The following is a 15,266-nucleotide window of genomic DNA, read 5'->3' on the forward strand; positions in this document are numbered from 1 at the left end:
TTTCTTTTTAATTGCTTAAGTAGCAATCTTGGACATCATTCCCAGTCTTAAAGCCATCTATCTTCCTTCTTTAGCTCAGGCTGAAAATTAGCCTGATCATGACCATGTATAGCTATATCATAACCAAAGATGGAGAACTATTAGGAAGAGAATTTAGTAGCAGAGATATAAACATTGACCATTTCATTGAATCCACATTGGAGAGAAACCAGAGTTCTTCAGAAATTCTGAAGTAAATTTAGAGATCAATTAATTTTTGGGTCTGATCATCAGATATCCAAGATGATTATCAAAAGCATTGAAGTCTACTGAAGGTGCTGAGATAGAAATTAAGGATTGCCTGAAGCAATGTTCCTCAATTTTGTTCCTCTAAAAAGATGAAAATCCGCCAAATAATTTCAGTCATTCAATTCTGTTTTCCTCCTACAATTAAGGGTCAATCTCAGTAATGTGAGCACTCCCTTAAGAGATTAATCTCTCCATTTTCTTCTTAGTTTCCTCAAATTTACACCCCAATTTCACCATAATTTTTCTTTTTCAATTTTTAAGGCAAATCTTTCAATCTGATTAATAAACTCACTAATTTAGATGAAGAGAACCTGGTAAACTAGAGCTCCAGACTAACTTAATTCATTGCGAGGAATATGACCCTTGAATGATTTTTAGGATACAAAAAGGAGCTCCTAAGATATCTGATTTTTAGGATCATAGAGAATGAATTTTTAGGTCTGATCATCAGATATCTTCGGAAAATTGTTTGCTTTAAGGGTCATATTCATTGTCATAGGAGAGCCTCCCCAACTGTCTCAACACCAAATCCTTCCTTATCCATAGGCACATCTCTGTTCCTTCGGCCTGTTGCCTCTACTGGAACGGGACCAAAGGCTCCAACCACCTATTCTTCTATTGCCTCTTCTCCTCTTGCATTTGAAAAAGAGTTTTGCCTCTTGCTGGCTTGGCTCCCGCTCCCCCCTCCACCTTATGAAAGAATGAATTAGGGTTGATATGACCTTCGCTAGTGGCTCTATCGGCGACATTACTGGAAAACTTGCCTTCTATTCCATGATCAACCACATTTGCATGGAACATAATCTTCGAAGATGGGCTATCAAATCTATTACCTTCTTTTATTGTTCAAACATCAGCTGATTTGAGTTTTAATTCAAATTTTGGCCTTGGCAGTTAGGTATACGACCACTGCTTTATTAAGTGGTGGTATTTTCTTTTTATTTTAATTGAGTTGATCAAAATTTGAACAAGGTTTAATCGTCTTAGGTTGGGTAGGTTTTCCAAAAAAAAAATTTATAGTTTCAGAAGTTCAGATTAGGCATGCCTTTTTTTTTTTTTTTTTTTTTTAATTTAATTTAAATTTTTTTTATGCTTAAGTTTTTCTTTGAAGTTCTTTGATTTATTTTCAATTATTCTTGTAATTTACCTCTATGACTCCGTGTTTTGTGTGGTTTGATCTTTAATTTCATATTTGGATCATGTTTATCACTTAGATTATATAAAGGTTATGGTTTGTCATATCACATCTAGAGTTTTATTCTAATTAGTATTCTTATATTTTTCATATGAGTGGATCTGGATAAAGGTATGAACATGATAGTCCAATATGTATTTTAGGGTTTAATAACAAGATATTAGTATGTGAACTCTTACTTTCACATATATTGTTCATGTGTTACTAACCTCTGTTTTGTAGCCAGGAATGGATGTATATTTCCTTTCATCTATTAATTCTTATTCTATTAATCATGATACATTTATGATTAATATTTATTATTTTATAAAAAACACTAAATAAATAGAAAGATCGGTTTAACCTGGTGGATTGAAGTGCATCACACCTTGGTCTACAACCTAACGTATACCATTCTCTTGATTGACCTATAAGTCATAATTGGAGCCCTAGACCCTAATTTATGTGGCGATTCTATCCATATATTCCTCCTCTTCCAAGAGGAAGATACCAATACTGAAAAGGATGGTAAAAAATTCGTTGTTCTTATAGTGGAGACTTCGTTGGGGATGTCAAGACTTATAATTGTTGTTTGGTTGGAAATATTCTTTTAATTTGATTTGTTTTCTTTCGTCTTCGTTGGTGCGTTTATGCTAACAATGCATCATTTTTGCATCACAAATTGCATACAACACTATAAAGATTATCCCCATTTAGCCACATGATATAGTCATGAGCTTGGTGTAAAAATACGTGGTTCTTTCATATATGGAAGCCACAACCTTTAGCTTTGTACCTCCAGTTATATAAAAAAGGATGCACCACAGTACCATTTGATTAATGCATGTTAAGGCATCGAGAGAAATACATATGACATTCCATGCTAAGGGTGATTCTCATGTCCTATATCAAATTCATGCATCATGTAAGGACTTATAACCAATACAACTAAGGTTCAACATGACTAATTTGTTCTCTAAGATTCCCAAACCAATATGGTTGAGATTACATGGTTCTCAATTAGAGGGTTCATAGTGAACCCAACAATGGGATTTACTTTAGAACCGGTTACAAACCATGAAGTTTGGGCTAACCCTTGGATATTGTTTGCTTATTGCATATACATCATCATGAAACATGATTACATGACGCAAGAGGGTTTTAGACTAAGGATTTATTATTATTATTATTATTATTATTATTATTATTATTATTATTATTATTATTATTATTATTATTATTATTATTATTATTATTATTATTATTATTATTATTATTATTATTATTATTATTATTATTATTATTATTATTATTTTGGGAAAATTATGTCCCCTCTCTTATAGTTTGCCAAAATTACATGTGGATCCAAGGGTTTGAATGAATTATTATGTCCCCTTCCCTTGTAGTTTCTTAAATTCTAACATTTAAATCCAATCCATTAGTTCTCGTGAAATTGGGACTGTTAGTTGATGACATCACCTCATATCATACCTTGTAATGCCAAAAATGTCCTTATATACACATGAACTTACCTCTATGCCCTTCTATTAAAATGACTAAATTCCATTTTCTACCTTGATTCTTGAACCTGCTTCATTCTTCTTTAGCTAATTTGGAACGATTCCAGTGAAGTTGAGAAGATCAAAGAGCAAAGAGCAAAGTCAAATGAAGGTTTACCGCTGATGATCGTGATTTTGAAATGTTGTCGTAGGTTTTGTTGTCGCACTGTTCCAATCTCCACGGACTTATACAACACAGATTAGTCACTGGCTCGGAGGAGGCTCCGGGACCTGGCTCCGATGCTCAAGTTAGACTTTTAGGGTGATCAGTATATCTAGAATATTCAGACGATTGAGAGTGTTACCTGTGTTGGGGAGTAAGTCCTCCTTATATAGAAAGTTAAGGTCCTTGCTTATTGGTCCAACTCATGTAGAGCATCCCCCACATGTCCTTTCTTTGTAAAATCAGATCAATCTGGGATTGCTGACCTAGCACCATATCTTAACGGTTAACTCAACCTAAGTTAATCCTTCCTTAATGGCCTACCTGACCACAATTAGTCATTCCAACGGCTAACTCAACCAGGGATGATAGTGGTTAACTTGCTTGTTGATCAAGTAAACCTTACCATGGTCTTGTTGATCTGGAGTTAAGAAACCGTCTGACCCTAGTTAGCCATTTTGAAGGATCATCAATTCGTGGGGTATGAGGGGTTATAGGAAGTACTCGAGGCACCTTGACTGCCCGACCATTGTTTGGCCCATGAGGGTGAGGTGCCGTATGCTCGACCATGTGACTAATGGCTGGTCCATGTGCTCAGTGTGTAGTACACAACCATATGAGTAGCGGCTAGTCCATGTGCTCGGTGTGTAGTACGTATGACCATATGAGTAGTGGCTAGTCCATGTGCTCAGTGTGTATATGTATGGTATATCATATGCCCCCACTCCTTGTTTGTTGATAATCCCACTTGGGTGGCAGTGAAACAACAGTAGCTGTCGTCCGATCATTAATGAAAGGGTCACACGTGCAGTGACGTGGCGAGTAGGGACTGAGCTGTAAAAATGGGCCACTGATCGTGACAGACATATCCTTTTTAGGGCATTGATTACCTTCCATCGGAAGGGTAGTGTACAGTCGCGATGACGTTTGTGCTTTCTCTTGGGTTTTTCAAATCATCAAGCTATTGAGTAGGCTCTGCCATCGAAATGTCGGAGTAGCAAATAGGGAACATGTCCACCCACCTACTGCCATTTGGAGGTCTTGAGTTCAACCTTGCTCTCATTTGCGCGTTATTTCAATTGCAGAGCACTTGTACTTGGATTCCTTAGTATTTTAGCCATAAGTGTATTGCCACTCCTCTCTCCAGCCCCCATGGTTAAATCTACGCTAGTAAGTGGAAATCCTTTACCTTTACCTTTGCTGCTTCTAATAGGGTAGTGTATGGGATCTGGGACATCCACGTCTTCTTCTTTTTCTTCTAAAAGGTCGTATGAATCAGTGGGTGGGATGCCCCGTGAGGTTGTTAGGGTTGTCAGCAATGAACACCGCGCTCCTAGGAGGAATACTATGGCCCCGAGAAGACCTCGGCTGAAGTTTTCATCCTGGTCACGGGATCCCACCATCGGCCTGTCTGTCGGGGAGGTGGCTTCTTGGGTATCTTCGGCCGATTTGGAGAAGTTTCGTAGGCTATACCACATCCCCGTCGATGTGGAACTCCATGTTTCGAAGGCCTTAGAGAGGGCTAACGGTCCCCATGAGGAGGAGATCTGTATGTATGAGGCCGCTCTGAGAAACAGTCTCTGTTTTCCCCTCCATCCATTCATTTGCCAAGTGTTATGGCACTATGGTCTTGTGCTTGCACAACTTGTCCCCAACTCTTGGATTAATTTGATAGGCTTCTTCATTAGGTTGACCGACCTTGAGATTGAACCTACTCTCCAGCTCTTCGTTTCTATTTTCTGCCTATCCGCACATAACATGTTCCCAGGACGATTCTATTTTCGTCACCGGAAAAATAAGTACTAAATTGTCGATGGGATACCTACTTTTGTATCTTAGTGGAAGGACAGTTTCTTCTTTGTTCGTCCTGCAAAACCGATTAACATCCCTACCCGATAGTCACTGTTAAATACGGCGAAGGCGAACAAAGGACCTACTCTACGGCCTGAGGAGAAATATTACCTTGATGAGAAGCTGCCTAGCTGTGCCCGAGTGGTCCTTGCTTCGCACCTATGTCTGGGCCAATACCTGTTGAAGTATGGTCTGAGTCTGGGTAAGTTCCTGAGGTCGATTAGGCTCTTTTCGACCATCTCTGTGTTGTTGTCCTTTGATGTTAATTATGTTGGTCTTTTTCATGCAACATCGATGGATCCAAACTTTATACTGAACATTATGGACTTGGTGCTAGAACAAGAAGGCGATCAAGAGCACGAGGTTGGTCCCAGTGGTCAGGGAGGTGACGGCTCGGCTGGTTGGGGCAAACCAGATGATGTTCCTGATCGCGTGGAGGATGTGGTCCCTCCCTCAAAATTTCAAGTGGAGTCTGAGGATGACCTTCCTATTGCTTGGGTGGCCTCAAGGAAGCGCTAACGTAGGGTAGAGGGCACATTGTGGCAGGTGAGAGCAGCGTGATCGAGAGGTATAAGCAATCACAGGAATACCAACTGGACATGGGCCTTGCTAGAGTTCGGATGTATCTCCAAGGTATGCTACGGGTCCAGGAGGAAGCGGAGAGAGTCAGTCCTGGGATTAATTTGGATGCATTTTCCGCTAAGTGGGAGAAGGCAAGGCGTTTGAAAGTTGAGGTTGCTCTTTCACAAGGATAGGGCACAAGGGAGGTTTGCTCTTCAGACCCACAGGGTTCTACAATAGATAGCCTTCTCTTAGTTCCCTTAGCTGGACCTCATGCTCCATTGATGTTGCCTGTGTCTGAGGATGCTTCTGCAGATGGTTGTGTGGCTAATGTTGTTCCTCCCGTACCTAAAGCGATTGCGGAGGTCGGGGCTCCCCCTCCTAATCCTCCTTTGGTTGGGCCTGTAGATGAACCTTTTCTTATGGATGAACCTTCTGTTGTTGACTAGATGTTGTTTCTTCCCTCTTCTCTCCTTTTTATATTTCCCTTTATAATCCTTTTGTAATCATGTTTTGTATGGTGTTTTTTGTGAATGGAAGTAAATAGATGATGAACAATTATGTACAAACCGTTATGAGTCTATATTGAGTTTGAATGTGTTTGAGTGCTTGAGCTCCCATCTGTAGACACTCAAGTCTTTGACGTGGTCGAGCTCCCATCTATAGGGGATGCTCGAGTCTTTGACGTGCTCGAGTTCCCATCTGTAGGGGATGCTGGAGTCTTGGGTGTGCTTGAGTTCCCATCTGTAGGGGATGCTCAAGTCTTTGACGTGCTTGAGCTCCCATCTGTAGGGGATGCTCAAGTCTTTGATGCACGCGAGCTCCCATCTATAGGGTATGCTCGGGTCTTTAACGTGCTCGAGCTCCCATCTGTAGGGGATGCTCGGGTCTTTGACGTGTTCGAGCTCCCATCTGTAGGGGATGCTCGAGTCTCTAACACGTGCGAGCTCTCATCTGTAGAGGATGCTTGGGTCTTTACATGCTCGAGCTCCCATCTGGAGGGGATGCTTGAGTCTTTGATGTGCTTGAGCTCTCAGTGATGTGGTAATAGATTTGTGGGAAGTATTTATTGAAGTTTTTGCAAAACATACCCTCGTCAGATCTGTGCAAAAACTTCAAGGTGAAACTGTTGACATTTTATTGATAGAATTTTCTGAGGTTCACAGAATTCCATGCTCGTGGAACTTCCTTCCCATCCATTGTCGATAGGTGATAGGTGCTTGGCTTCACTATCTTTGTAATGCGATACGGTCCTTCCCAATTGGGTAAAAGCTTCCCTTGGAGTCTCGACTCTGAAACTTCAGTTCGTCGAAGTACCAGGTCATTGATTTAGAAGTGTCGTTCAGTGACCCTCGAGTTGAAGTGCCTCGCTATTCGTTGCTGGTATGCCTCCATCTTTACTTGTGATTGGTCCCTCAACTCATCCAGCAAATTCAGGTTGTTTGCGAGCCTCGTGTTATTCTCCTCATTATATGCTTGGACTCTTAGCGATATTGCTCCAACTTCCACTGGACTGAGTACCTCTATGCCATATGTCAATGAGAAGGGCGTTTCACCAGTGACGGTTCTCTCTATCGTTCTGTGCGCCCAGATTATGCTCGGCAGCTCCTTTTCCCAGAGGCGTTTTGCATCGTCCAGCCACTTCTTGAGTCCCTGAAGGAGGGTTCTATTTGCATTCTCCATCAGACTATTTGCTTGTGGGTACCCTACAGTTGTTTTCCTATGGTTGATCATCAGCTCTGTACACAATTTTTGAAGCTTCTATTATTAAATTGTTTATCTTTGTCGGTGATCAGACACGTGGTATCCCAAAGCGAAAGATAACTGACTTCCTAAAGAAGGCTGACGTCTTGGACTTAGTGATGGTCACCAAAGGCTCCACCTCAATCCACTTGGTGAAGTAATCCACAGCTACGATCATAAATTTCAGTTGTTTAGGAGCGATTGGGAAAGGTCCCAATATATCTATCCCACACATGGCGAAAGGCACTAGGCTGCTCAGGGTGCTCAACTTTGTCACAGACTGTTGGGAAACAGGAACAAAGTACTGACATTTTACGTATTTTTGCACATATTCAATAGAATCTTTTATCATCCTTGGTCAATAGAACCCCTATCAGAGTATCTTGTGAGCCAAAGCACTTCCGCCAAGGTGCTGACCATAGATTCCCTCATGGACCTCTTTCATTGTATACTCCGTGTCACAGTGACTAAGGCACTTTAGTAGGGGACCCGTGAAGGATCTTCTGAGCAAAGAACCACTGTCAGTGATCACGAACCTGGTCGATCTGTGCTGGATTTGATGCGCTTCTTTGGGATCAAATGGTAGGGTCCCTTCTCTCAAGAAGGATACAATAGGGCTCCTCTAGTCATTCTCTTCATCGATCACCATTACATTCTCCTTGGTCAAGCTAGAGTGGGGCAATACTTCGATGTAAATGGGGGGAGTTATGTCTGAGCATGGTGATTTCGCCAGTTTTGACAACATATCTACCAATGTGTTCTCTGTGCACGTAATCCTTGTTATACTTGTTTCGAAGGTTGCCAGCATGCCCTTTATAGCTTTCACATATTCGCCCATGTGCTCATCTCGAGCCTCATACTCACCTATTACCTGTCGCGCGACTAGTTGAGAATCACTGTGAATAGAGAGCATTCGTACTTCCAACGAATGGGCCAGCTTGAAACCCGCCAGAAGGGCCTCATATTTCGCCTCGTTGTTGGATGCTCGAAAAGCCAGACATAGAGCACATTGTATCTGGAATCCTTTGGGGCTGATCAGGATCAAGCCCACACCGTAATGTCCTATACCTGATGATCCGTCACAAATAGGTTCCATGGAGCTGTAGCCTCATGGTCGGCTTTGTCTTTAGTTTGTTGGTCTTTCCCCTCCTCCCCTTGCTCGGACGTACATTTGACTAGGAAGTCTGCTAGTGCCTGGGCCTTTATTGCTGTTCTTGGATGGAATATGATGTCGAACTCACTCAATTCAACAACCCAATTGATCATTCTCCTTGAGGCATTTGAGCTTTGGAATATTTTCTTCATGGGCTGGTCGATCAACTCCGCAATGGTGTGGGTTTGGAAATAGGGACGGAGCTTGCGTGCAGCTGTTATCATGGCGTATGCCATTTTTTCCACTTTTGTATACTTCACCTCTGGGTCTGCCAGAACCTTGCTTACGTAATAGATTTGCATATGTTGCTTCTCCACTTCCTTCAATAGCACCGCACTGACCACGACCGGAGATATACCCAAGTTCAACTGCAAGATATCCCCATTTCAAAGGCTTTGACAGTAAAGAGGGGAGGAAAGGTACCTTTTTAACTCTTCAAAGGCTTCTTGGCAGCTGGGAGTCCACTGGAAGTTCTTAGCCCCCTTGAGAGTTTGAAAGAAGGGGAGACATCTATCACCTGCACTAGAGATGAAATGACCCAGGGCTGTAAGTCTGCCTATTAGCCGTTGCACTTCCTTGACTATTTTTGGTGGTGCCATCTCTAGTACTACCCGTATTTTGTCTGGATTTGCCTTGATTCCCCTGCTTGACACCGCGAATCCCAAAACCTTGCCTGAGGTAATGCCAAATGTACACTTGCTTAGGTTGAGCTTCATGCCGTATCTCCTCAGCATCTGAAACGTCTCTTCTAGATCAGCCATATGATCGGGTGCTTTTTTACTCTTCACTAACATGTCATCAACGTAAACCTCTATGTTTCTTCCGATCATTGACTTGAAGATGCAATTCACTAGCCTCTGATATGTTGCACCGGCATTTTTCAAGCCAAAAGGCATGACCTCATAGCAATACTACCCTTTCTCAGCAACAAACGCGGTCTTTGGTTAGTCACCCTTGCTCATTTTAATTTGGTTGTATTCAGAGTAGGCATCCATAAAACTCATGAGGTCGTGACTCGCTGTGGCATCGATCAGCATGTCTATTCTCGAAAGTGGGTAATCATCCTTGGGACAGGCCTTATTGAGGTCGGTGAGTCAATGCACATGCACCATTTGCCACTGGATTTCTTCACCAATACAACATTTGCAACCCACTCGGGATACCAGATCTCCCTAATGAATTTGGCCTCAAGAAGTTTTTCTACCTCTTCCTGAATGGTGGCCTGCCTATCCGGTCCACAAGTCCATCTCCTCTGCTTGACTGGTCAGAATGCTGGATCCGTGTTCAGTTTATACTTGATCACCCGTCGATTGATGCCTCTTATATCCATTGGTGACCACGCAAACAGATTCGCTTTCATTCGTAGTAGCTTGACCAACCATTTTCGTTCTTCAGTTTGTAAAGACGCTCCTAAGAAAAGCTGTTTGGAGGTATCTGTCTCGAAAAGGTTGATAGAGACCAGCTCCTCTGTCGGCTTTACCTTCTGGTCTCTGCCTCCTTCCTCTGGTCGTTAACTTCCAACACAAGAACGTCCTTCAACTTCTTGGTTTCCTTGAGGGCATTCATAAAGCATCTTCTTGATTCAAGTTGGTCCCCTTTGCACTCTCTTATTCCCCTCTCCTTCGGGAATTTCATCTTGAGGTGGTAAGTAGAGACCACTACTTTGAGGTTGTTGAGGCTTGGCCTTCCCAGAATGACATTATATCCTGAAGGAATATCAACCTCCAAAAAATTAGCCATAATAGACTTTTGCAACTCACCTGAACTAGCACGGATCTGGAGCTTTATCATCCCTTTTGGTTGAACAGGTGATCCTGTGAAGCCGTATTATGGGGTGGTGACTGGCTTCAAGTATTTCTCCTCCATCTTCATCCTCTAGAATGCTTCCCAGTACATAATGTTTGCCGAGCTACCATTATTGACCAGTACCCTATCAACCTTGAACGCCCCTTTTCGAAGGTTTATAACCATGGCATCGTTATGAGGGAATTGTATTCCCCTTGCATCCCTATCGTCGAAAGTGATGACGTGATCACTTTTGGATATCTTGTTTGGGCAGGTTGATCCTCCCCTCAATCACCTGAGCGTTCATTCTTTCTTTCGCTACTTCGACGCGACCTTAATTCTCAACCAGAGCTATTTTGATGCCTCTGTTGGTATTGAAAATCATCACGACCTGTTTCCCAATGACCTGGGTCTTGCCTCCGTTGTGGAGCCTCTCTTCTTCCATCTCCTTCTTCTCTTGCCTTAAACCTCCTCAGATACCCCTTCTGGATGAGCTCTTCAATTGCCTCCATTAGGTCTCTGTAATGGTTGGTTGAGTGGTCGTGGTCTTTATGATAGTCACAGTACCAACGTTTTTCATGACCTTCGGGGGACTTACCAAGCGGCCTTGGTGCCTTCATCTCCGCTCTTTCCCTCGCGATCACATTCATTAGAACATGCTCTATGGTTGAGTTTAATGTCGTATATACCTCGAGGTTTACCTTGGGGCCTACTCAATCACGAGACCTCAAGTGCTTGTACTTATAACCTTGCCGTTTCTCATTCTACCTGAAACTCTTTGGTCGATTAACATGGGGGCTTGTATCAGGCTTATTAGTAGTGAACTCTTCGACATTGTTGTACCTGCGAATCTTCTCTCTCAAATGCGCCAGGGATCTAGGCTCGGACTTGGAAAGGAAAAACTTCCATCTCTCCTCCCGAACCCTGCTCTTCAAGGCCATGAACTCGACTGTAGGATCAAGGTCTCTTATCTTGAGTTTTTCTAAGTTAAAACGACATATATAGCCTGTCGGAGAGTCTCACCAGGCCACTGCTTCACTTCTATAAGATCTGATGATGTCTTCTGATGTCCTTTTCTCCCTTCAAAGTAATCTATGAATTTCCTGCTGAGTTACTTAAAGTCACGCACAGACCCTGGCTCCAAGCACGAGAACCAGGTCATAGCCGGACCCTCTAGGGGTGCTGGGAATACCTTATAGAGCAGTGCTTCCGAGGCTCCTTGAATGCTCATGACCAATTGGTATGACTGTAGGTGTTTGTAAGGATCTTTGGTCTTGTCAAAAAGTTAGAACGTAGGGATCTTAAAATTCTCTGGAAGCCGGATGCAGTTGATCTCCTTGGATAAGGGGCTCTCGCCGAACTTCTCTAAGTCCACAACGTCTCTCTCATCATCTCCATCTGCCATCCAGTCAACCTTTGCTTGCTACTCTTTTAATTGTCGCTCCAGTAGCATTTCTCATGGCTCAGCCTGGACCTGGGGTTCTCTGCGTGGGTCGCATTGCCCACGACCTTCCCTTCGCCTTGCCCCTGGGCTCTTGCTACTAGCTCTCTTCTTGTGACCCGATAGATTCGCCCCCTTACTCCTTCCAGAGGGCTTTGTGAAGCTACATCCATCAGGGTCTTCCTTCCTTTCTCTAATCGAGATGACACCTCTTCTTTCTTTGCCAGCGATCCAGGATTGCTACCTCGACTTGGATTTTCTTCTGATGAACTCAAGCTGCCATCGGTAGCCCTCTTCAAATCTCCATGATTAGGGCGACTGGATTCACTGGCCAAGGGCGGCCTAGCGAAGTTTCTTGAGGCCACTCGGATTAATTCAGCCAATCCCAACACCTGCCCACGTAGTTCATTGAACTGCTAGGTCATTACCTAAGGAGTTAGGGGGATCCTTTTTGATGCCGGCATGTTCGCCGCCTCTTAGACAGCAGGATCCTACTCTACTTCCTCTACTGCCTTTTGTTGATTTTCTGGTGGGTTTAGGTCTGAGGACGGTCCTCCCCTCTTCGAATAAGTTCTGGTAGTTTTTGTCATCCCACACCTCTCAATCGTGCCAGCTATATTTGAACGGCTCTTTGTCTGAATTCCCATAGACGGTGCCACTGTTTTCGCACAATTCTAATCTCCACGGGCCTGCACAACACAGATTAGTCTCTGGCCAGAGAAGGCTCCAGGACTAGGCTCCAATCCTCAAGTTAGACTTTTAGGGTGATCAGTATATCTAGGATATTTAGACGATTAAGAGTGTTACCTATGCTGGGGAGTAAGTCCTCCTTATATAGATAGTTAAGGTCCTTGCTCATTGGTCCAACTCACCTAAAGCATCACCCACATGTCCTTTCCTTGTAAAATCAGATCAACCTCGGGTTGTCGACCTAGTGCCATATCTTAACGGTTAACTCAACCCAAGTTAATCCTTCCTTAACGGCCTACTTGACCATGATTAGTCATTCCAACAGCTAACTCAACCAGGGACGATAGTGGTTAACTTGCTTGGTGATCAAGTAAACCTTACCATGGTCTTGTTGATCCGGATTTAAGAAACCGTCTTACCCTGGTTAGCCATTCTAAGGGATCATCAATTTGTGGGGTATGAGGGGTCATAGGAAGTACTTGAGGCACCTTGACTTCCTGACCATTGTTTGGCCCATGAGGGTGTTGTGCCGTATGCTCGACCATGTAACTAATGGCTGGTCCATGTGCTCAATGTGTAGTACACACAACCATATGAATAGCGGCTGATTGTTGTCCTCGGTGTGTAGATGCATGGCTATATGAGTAGCGGCTAGTCCATGTACTCAGTGTGTATATATTTCGTATATCAGGTGCTGTACCAAATAGTTGTGTTGTGTTCTCTGCACCAGTTCTAGGTTTTGGGTTTTCCCAATCCTTCTGAGTTGCAATCTACATGGTTTAGTCTTCATTTAGGATTTTGAGCACTGCAATAGGATTTCAAGGTGACAAGGGAGAGATTGGGAGAGAGTGGGAGAGATGTTCGATTCAGATCGCCCAACCCTCCTCTTCTTCCAAGTAAGTACCATTACAAGCTATACTGTTTCTACTCTTTCTTTCTCAGCGATGGAAAGCTTATTCTAAATCTTGAACATTTTCTTTGCAGGCTATGCTACTTTTGAAGAGAAAGAGTAGTATTTCTTCAGTGATTGAAAATACCCTAACGGCTAATGGCCGAACAGAGTTGCAGGTTCCAGTTATTGGAAGGCACGACCGATGGCTGGAAAGTTGGAATAAAGAAAGCCTTTTTCTATATTGGAAATGCTCCAAGACAAATTGGCTTAACAAATTTCAGAACCAATAAGGAAGAACGACTACACTTAAGGATTCTTTCAAATTCTACTATGTTGTATACTATTTATGCTTCGATTTTTCTTAAATTTTGTTCCTGGATTTTGGATTTTAATAATTTTCCCTTTTGTTCTTCATAGTTGGATCATTGGGTTCTCTGCCGGATACAGAGAAAAGCTTAAGCATCCAAAAATCGGTGTCGGGTGTTTGGAAGAAAGAACAGAGCCACGCTTGTACATCTTCATCGTCTTCCTAATTAGATGACATCTTTCGATCGCTCCCTGAAATTGATGACCAGTTCTTCGATCTCCCAAGGATTAACTTAATAGAGAACCTTCAATTTCAAGATGTGAAAAAGGCTCACCCCATTTGAGAATTACATGTATTTTATGAACAGATGAGGGTTTCACCGATGATGACCAACGATGAGGGTTTCGCCACCTCCTCTGCCAGCGTGAATCACAATCCCTGAAGTCAATCTTATTAAGACCCTTTTCAATTGAAGGGTAATCCGGCCCTCCGATGTTTAAAACTAACAATATATTCGCACCTCAATGTGAGGGGAAGGAACGTAATTCGTTTAAATCCTTAGATCTGTGTGTAATTTTGACAAACTATAAGGGAGGGGACGTTATTTGTTATTTTTTAATTTTTTGTGTGGTGTATTATACTAAGTTCATGGCTTGTGTAATATAATGAATGTAAGATCGATCTCGTTAGGGTTTGATTCAATGAGGCACCATTTCCTAGCAAAAGAAAGACCACCCGAGTCCTCATCCGGTTCAAGGTTGACCCATATTACATCTCCATCACCTTCACAACCGGTCACATTTGACTCATTTGAACCCAACATGAGTACCAGGGACAATCCATCACTCAATTTAAAGCAAAAGAATGCTCAAGTTCAAACCAGGTTGGTTACCAATGGTTCTTCCGAAATTCTTATATGCCTCACTCTATAAATGCAACTTTTATCAGCCTCATTCCGAAGACTGGTGATGTATCAACGTTTGTAAGGTATCGTTCAATTTTCTTATGCAATCTTATTCACAAGATTATCACAAAGATCATATCAAATAGATTGCAAAAGGTAATTGGGGATGGGGTGAGTGATTCTCAGTCTACTTTTATAAAAGGCAGGTCTATTGCTGGCAACATTCTTGTTTGTCATGATATAGTTTGGGGTATCGAGCAAAAATGTGCTTCACCTACGGCAGTGTTGAAGGTGGATCTTTATAAAGCTTATGACTCTCTCAGTAGGAAGTTCTTTTTTGAGGTTATGGAAAGGATGGGATTTCTAGAGAAGTTCTTGGGATGGGTGAAGGCTTGTGTTAATTCCCCTAGCTTTTCTATTTTAATCAATGGAAACCCTGCAGGTTATTTTTTTGGCAGAAGGGGAATTAGTCAAGGCGATCCTATCTCCCTATATCTTTTCACCATTGCTATGGAGGCCTTTTCTAATATGATGAGAAGTTTGGAGATGGAAGGGAGGATAAAACTTTTACCTAGATGCAAGGTGTCTCACATCTCTCACCTTATATTTGCAGATGATCTGATGATCTTTGTGAAAGTCATCCGTGAATCTATTTTAACTAGTTCGGGGGCTTTGGAAGAGTTTGCAACCTATTCTGGATTGCATCTCAATAAAGCTAAGTCCTCTATTATTTTAGGGGGCCTAACTCAATCTAG

General features: G+C 42.5%; 1 long non-coding RNA gene across 1 annotated transcript; it reads left to right on the plus strand.

Moving 5' to 3' along the window:
* The first annotated feature begins 13,024 nt into the window (after positions 1-13,024).
* On the plus strand, positions 13,025-14,309 carry LOC122070118. Its single transcript, XR_006137672.1, has 2 exons — positions 13,025-13,304; positions 13,393-14,309. It is a non-coding gene; the product is annotated as an uncharacterized LOC122070118 (long non-coding RNA).
* Positions 14,310-15,266: the final 957 nt, after the last annotated feature.

This window comes from Macadamia integrifolia, unplaced genomic scaffold (genome assembly GCF_013358625.1).
Source record: "Macadamia integrifolia cultivar HAES 741 unplaced genomic scaffold, SCU_Mint_v3 scaffold823, whole genome shotgun sequence".
Taxonomy (NCBI): domain Eukaryota; kingdom Viridiplantae; phylum Streptophyta; class Magnoliopsida; order Proteales; family Proteaceae; genus Macadamia; species Macadamia integrifolia.